Here is a 7,104-nt window from a genome sequence, read left to right on the forward strand (position 1 = left end):
TGCCAAAATAAACTTTTAGTAAAATAACACAATGGGCAACCCCCAGTTAATAAAATGCTGTCTTAATTCAGGGCCTCTACTGCATTGACTGTAAATTATATCTCAAATATCCAAAACTAAGGGCTGTTGCAACACCAAACTCAGTAATTGTTTCATTCTAACCTTTTTTCCTTGATATTTTTGCAATCTTTTGGTGCAGTTTTGGGTTTCTGCAGTGGTTTTTATGTCAATGGTTTTCACAATTCTTTGCATGTAAAGACAGCACTGTGCTATTATTGCAGGTTATATCCCCATAATGACTATGTTGCCATAGTGGCCATTTAGTCCTCACACCTGTTGGTGGTAAAAAAAAGGTGGGCAAGGTCTGTCATAGACTAAAAATCCCTGAAAAGTTTTAGCACCTTTGGGTGCTGCAAATAGCTAAAATACAAATGTGGTTCAACCCCCCCTCCCACCCAATCATTTTGTTTCTTTGTAATGGAAGGAACACTCTTGGATACAAATGCCATCAAGGCTAAAGATTTTTCTTGAAGTAAGCAAGCTTAACAACTAGTGCATAAAAATTCTTATGATTTGTACAAATGTACCATTTTAACAGTGTAAACAGCAGAAAAGGGGAACATTTTCCCCATCTTTACCCATCCTGAGCATTACAGTCAAAAAAGTAACAAAAGCTAGTTTGTCCCTAAACATCTTTCAAAGACGTAACAAAACCAAGAAATTGAAGCAAAATTTAAAACTGCTGGCGTTATCATCTGTCAGGTTTCACTGTAATTTATTTAATATTTAATCAAGTAAATTTTGTAAATCCCAATTTTGGAATAAAACACATGCAAACCTTAAAATATATCTACGTACCTGTTTTCTTTTCCCTTTTGCTATTTGGTTAAATAAGATTTGTTTGTAATTATAATTCTCTGAACAAAGTCGGATCCTAGATTATTTCATAAAAGAAAGGGATTATGTTATAATAATTGGGCCTACAAATTTACCTTCATTGTTAACTCAATTGTAAAAAGCAAGTGAAAGTTAATAAAGTGTCTCAATAACCTATAATAATAAATATTGAGGGGAAAATTGCAAAAGGGAGACAAAAACTGAAATAAAACAAAGAAACAGGTAATAAAATTCAAAGACTGTGTTACAGTCATACCTAGTAAACAATACAGTGTAAACCCAAAAAGTTAATGAACCAAATTGGTATTTCAAAAATTAGGCCTATTAACAAAATAAAAGGATGGCCGATTCTGCTCATTACTGTCTTTTGTGTGTATTTTTTTAAAAAGGAGATTTTGGTTGGGAAATGCAGATGAACAGATGGAGGCTGCACAATGCCAGCTGACAAAGACAAGACAAGGGGAAGAAGCGAGGTTCACCATCATGGCTGCCTACCCCATAATCTCCTGGAACCCTGGACCTTCTTTATCCTAATCCTAATGTAAGCAGAGTCAGGAAGAGCATTACCCTGACATCTGATGGTGAATTGAGGGAGTGTGGAAAGAATTCCAAGAATTTCAAAGGGTGTGGAAAGATTTGCATTGGTATCCACCTCACACTTGGCATAAACCCGCAGCAGCTTGGGATGGTGATTTTAACAGCTCTGGGATCCCCAATGTCTTTGTTATTGGGGCAGGAGAAAAAGAAAGTTTGTCACTCTGATTATGTGAATGGGGAGCTGTGGGACTGCTTTGTGACAGAAATGACTCAACCTCAGTTGGGTGGTACTTGCTAAACATGGGACAGGGGTTCCAAAACCCTATGAATGGAGAGAGGTTTGGGAGTGGTGTGTGTGTGTGTGTGTGTGTGTGTGGGTGTGTGGGTGTGTGGGTGTGTGGGTGTGTGGTGGTTTGGCTGTGGGTGGTGGTGGGTGGAGTGGGTGAGTGGTGGGCTTCTTTTGAGGGCCTGGAACATCAAATTGCACATCCTCCTCTCTCATGTTAAAGAGTAGAGCTAATTTGTGTTCCATTAGGGATCTATCTAAAAGATGCTGAGCTGACTTCATGTTGGACCAATGGTGCGACCGCACCAGGGCTCCCTACTAAGAGCTGAATCACTGAAAGAGCTGAACTGAGATCTGTGTTAACTAGTGGGGGAGTCTGAAGACCTATCGTTAAGCGGCTGCAGAGCAGAGCCGTTGGAGCGAGCCCATGGAACAGTGAGTAGAGTGAAGCAGGTTTGCAGGGGCAACTGGAGAGGCAGCCGCAGGCTGTGTGGTGCAGCTGGTCGTGGTGAAGGCTGCCAACAGAACTTTTCAGTGACAGGCAGACAGTGTGGCCCTGGCCACGTAAGGTGTCCTTACACCCGTGTGTGGACCCCCCCATGCCACCCTAGGCTTGGGGAGGGGTAAAACTCTACAGATAAACTCTTGACTGAGGTGGCACTGATAAGACTTGGGTCTTGGACTTGGGATGATGACTTAAGACCACAAGGGGAAAAGGACATTGCCAACTACTGGGAGGGGTTTTTGTTTATGGTTTGTGTTATAAACCTGTTTGTTGGTGTTTCTCCATGGGGGACTCGCATTGATTCCTTTCTTTATTAAAAAGATTTTGTTACACTCAGCTGTGCTTGCGAGAGGGGAAGTATGCTCCTGAGAGGCGCCCAGGGGGGTATGGTATGTAAGTGTCCCAGGTCACTGGGTGGGGGCTTGAGCCGGTTATGCATTGTGTTACTGAAACGGAACCCCTGGATACTGAACCTGGCCCTTGTTGCTGCCAACTCAGAGGGACAGAAGGGTTACACTAAAAAGTCTTTTGACCAGACTGGACCCAGAGAGCAGGATCCAGATGACACCACCACCTTCACCAACTCCAGCTAAATCGTAACTACCACCGGGGATGTGAGACTGCGTCTTCCACCCTATCCTCCACATTTTTTTCCTTCTCCAAACTATTTCTTCTCTTTCCTATCCCTCTTTTTTTCTTTCTAATGGGAATCTGACTTATCCAGCCAAGACTGTATATTTTGCAATATTGCTGTAAACTGTAACCAAAAACGGCAGCTAAAGCACTCCACTAAACAGCTCAATGCTGGTACACATTTGCCAAGTCTCAAAGTGGCTAATAAGACTGTGCTGTGCCTGTGTTTTTCCAGCAGTGAGGTTGAAAGTGAAATTCAACACCAGCAACAGAATCTGCACTTTACATCTTTGCTATTCGTTTCTCATCTGTTGTGCGTTTGTCTTGTTTTCTCTTTTGGGAAACAGGATCGAATTTCAATAACCAAAGTAACAGTGACAGCTCCTGTCCATCTTATCTAACTTCTTTTTCCCCCAAAAAGAACAACTATTATCATCTTTGATACAATCTAAAAGATGGTCAACCAAGGAGAATTTTACTTCTAAAAACTGTGTCCAGCAAAAGGGAACAAAAAAGTTATTTAAATAAAAGCTGTATTTAATACTTTACCTTTAAGATTCTTTAGTGGGTTCCTCTTTTGTATATCTGTAAAAGGTTATAAGAATATTTAATGGTGTATTTGCCTTGGTACTAAGCAAGCTAAGGTCTCTGTATACCAAACCCCAAACTTTCTTTAAAACTGTTTAATGTGGGACAGTAACTGGGTTATATATGGCCCATATATTCCAACTCCATTAAAACAAGAGTCCACAAAGGGAAGATATGTCAATTAAGACAATCTGTATAGAATCTTTGCTTGGAGTGGAAGCAGTGTCTTGGCTTTCTCAGAGGAGTAGAATAAAAGGCTGAAATGATTAAATTAAATGATGCTATTGTTCCTGTCAAGGACTAACTAGCAGTTCAAGCTGTAGATTTCACTGCTGTAGTTTCTCCACTTCTCAGGCTATATCTACACTACAGAAATGTCAGCAAAATTTACATTGTTCAGGGGTGGGAGTAAACCACCTCCCTGAGTGACATAAGTTACACAAAAATCAGCATTTATGTTGACAGCGCTATGTTGGTGAGAAAGCTTCTCCCGCCAACATAGTTTCTGCCATTCATGGTGGCATTTTTTTTATGCCAATGGGAGAGTTCTCTTCCATCAGCACAGCAGCAGCACAGCTGCATTGGTACAGCTTCGCCACTGCAGCGCTGTTTGTGTAGCATGGCCTCACTAAGTGAGGATATGTCTACACTTAAATTAAAGCTCAGCTGCACTCCTGTAGCACTTCATTGTAGCTGCACTTATGCCAGTTGGAGGGAGTCTGCCATCAGCATAGGTAATCCACCTCACCAAGAGGTGGAAGTTAGGTCGACGGAAGAATTCTTCCTTTGACCTAGTGGTGTTTACATCGGGGGTTAGGTTGTATTAACTATGCCACACAGGGGTGTGTATTTTTCACACCCCTGAGAGATGCAGCTAAGCCACCTCAAATTTTTTAGTGTAGACCAGGCCTGAGACTGGGGATAACAACTGATTTTTAGATAGACATCAACCAAATTTTAGTTTATTCACTATTTCCTGTATACACGTTTATTTTATTCACTTAATTTTATTTCTGATTCTCTTTTCTTATTGTATTGTACGTGCATGTAGCATTTTCCAAGTGCAAATAAATCTTATGTTTTTATCTGGTTTCCCTACCTTATGGGCATGTCTTTATTTGAAGTGCTAGGAATAGCATACAAAACTGGAGGAGCATAATCCAATGTGATAATGTTAAATGTATGTTCCTTAATATTACAGAGAGATCTAAAGAGAGATATCTTGGACCCCGGTAAATTTAAACATTTAAAATTAATTTTAATTAGTGGAGTATAACATGAATTTATTTTCCCATTTTGAAAAAGATTCACCAAAGTGTATTGTGTGGGCAGCATAATCAATTTAAGAGTAGGATAGGGATGAGAAGTCATCTTTTCATCTAATGAAGGTGAAAATCTCAACATAATGACTAAAATCCCATCTCATTAAAACAGGTTCTAAGGCTCAAACTCTGTGTGTGCTATTGCTAAAGGTATACTGGTTGGCACACCTTTCCTGTACAGTCACCACATCATCGATATTTAATACAACATTACTTCATAAATTGGTTTGAAGTACTGAGTATTATAAGCATTATATATAAACCAAATTCTATTCAGTGGCTCAACCCTCAATGAGTTCAATGGGAGAAATTCTGCTTCCACAGTAAGGAGCAGATTGTCACTTGCACTAGTTTGAATGCATAGGAGTGGGAGAGACAAAGAAATGTCACTCTCATTCATGTTCCCTTCACAAGGGCTAGGGACAACTTTGTATTTGAAGGCGCACAAGGACTGCTCCTCTATGAAAGCCTGGGCAAAGGAGGACCCTAAAATGCTGCAAAGAAGAAGGGAGAAAGTTGTAAGTCATGGTCCAGACTCTGAACTGAATTGAAGAGGCATGAGAGGGCAGGGAGCAAGTTGCACTATGCCACTGGATGTCACAACTTTCATATCTTCCCTCTCACAGCCTTTCCTCCCACTTTTCTTGGTAGCACAAATCCAAAGCACTTACTACTACAGAATGTGGCTAATTGATACAACTTATTCCTAAATTAATGCTTCATATGGACCTAGAACCCAGGATTCTCCTGTCTCTGTTTTGATCAGTTGATACATGGTCAATGATGTTCACAATGGCAGAAGCTTGAGATATACAGTACTCAAATTAGAAAAACCACATGCTTAGTATTTATCCTAGTAATGGCCTTATAAAAAAGGAATCTAAATGAACTGAAGCTGCTTTTCTCTGCATTTCAGTGGTTCCACAGTTTGCATATGAAGACATTTATCTTTATCCAATTCTGCTGGAAATTTAGAGAACTTTGGGATTCAAAAAGGACATAATGTCAAATATGAAAGGAATAACATATACCCCTGAAATAATTTTTACCTGTAAGGATCTCCTTCAAATACAGTTTTAAAATGAATTGTGGAACAATAGCTTGAAAAAGATAAGAATTTATGCTTAAATGTAGTTTATTCCGAATGTCAGGAAATCATCCAAAATGTAGCAGGCTATGGACGCAGGCGGTGAGTCAAGTGGCAGAACATCATTAATTTATGTTCCCTTTGTTGTGTATCTATCAATTTTTTTTTCTGTTTTGAAAAACTTTGTCTGTTATGGGCTTTATAAATTACCAGGTTAAAAATGTCACAAAAGGTCATGTCTGTCTCATACATCTTTAAAGACATATGCAACTGAGTTCATCTCCATTAGCTCATATCTATCCTGAGGCTTGTTATACAGTACTTGAAGACCAATACATTTTTGCCTAGCTCGAATTAAGCTGACCCTCTGCCTAACAGACTTCATCCTTTAGAAAATTGTTGTCATGTATTAGAATTCAAAGAGAAGGCCATCACCATATTACAATAGGGAAGACAAGATGCTTTGCACACTTGAAAGGGGTAATTTATTCTCCTTGAATAAGATATTAAAGAGTGAAACCCTCTTGAATTGTCCCTAGAAGGAATACTCTCAAATTCCTAACCTATATAGAGGTATTGTGGTAGAATCTTCAAAGACATTGCCTTGTGTTTGGAATCATTAAAACTGGGGCCCTGGTTGCTGAACTGATTGCTTTAAAAATTAAGCTGTTTTTTAACTGTTTCAGAGCAAAAGAATGGAACAATGAGACAAGATAGCGTTTAATTGTAAAATGAAAAACATCTGTGACATTTTTTTCCATAAGGACTGTTAGGGATAAATTATCCCATCCTAGGGTAGCTCACAAGAGAGTTTGATGCAAACTGTACTAGCTCACAAATATTGTGCTCTTCCTTAATTCCAAAGTGAAAGGCAGTGAGTCCATCCATGTTGCAGTCCATGGCTTTCAGCATGTCAAAAGTAGTCAAGGACTTACTTAAAAGAGGTAAGGCCATCCTACAAACCCCTGAACCCTACTGTTGTGTTCCTCAGTTGTACATGTGTGATCCAGGCACAAGGAATACATAAAGAAAGGCAGGGTCTGATTGCTTTAATACATGATTTTTGCTGGGTGGGTCCCTGTGACTACAGCAAGTATAGTAACATAGGAGGTGAGCAAACATCAAGTAATGCTAATAATCAAAAGCATTCTCAGAATGGCAGTGATGACAAAGAAAGAAAATGAGGACAAAAAGAACAGGACTGATCTTGGAAAGGAGGGCTTGTTTAGTGCTCTCTCTCTCTCTCTCT

This window comes from Chelonoidis abingdonii, chromosome 5, assembly GCF_003597395.2.
Source record: "Chelonoidis abingdonii isolate Lonesome George chromosome 5, CheloAbing_2.0, whole genome shotgun sequence".
NCBI classification, from domain to species: domain Eukaryota; kingdom Metazoa; phylum Chordata; order Testudines; family Testudinidae; genus Chelonoidis; species Chelonoidis abingdonii.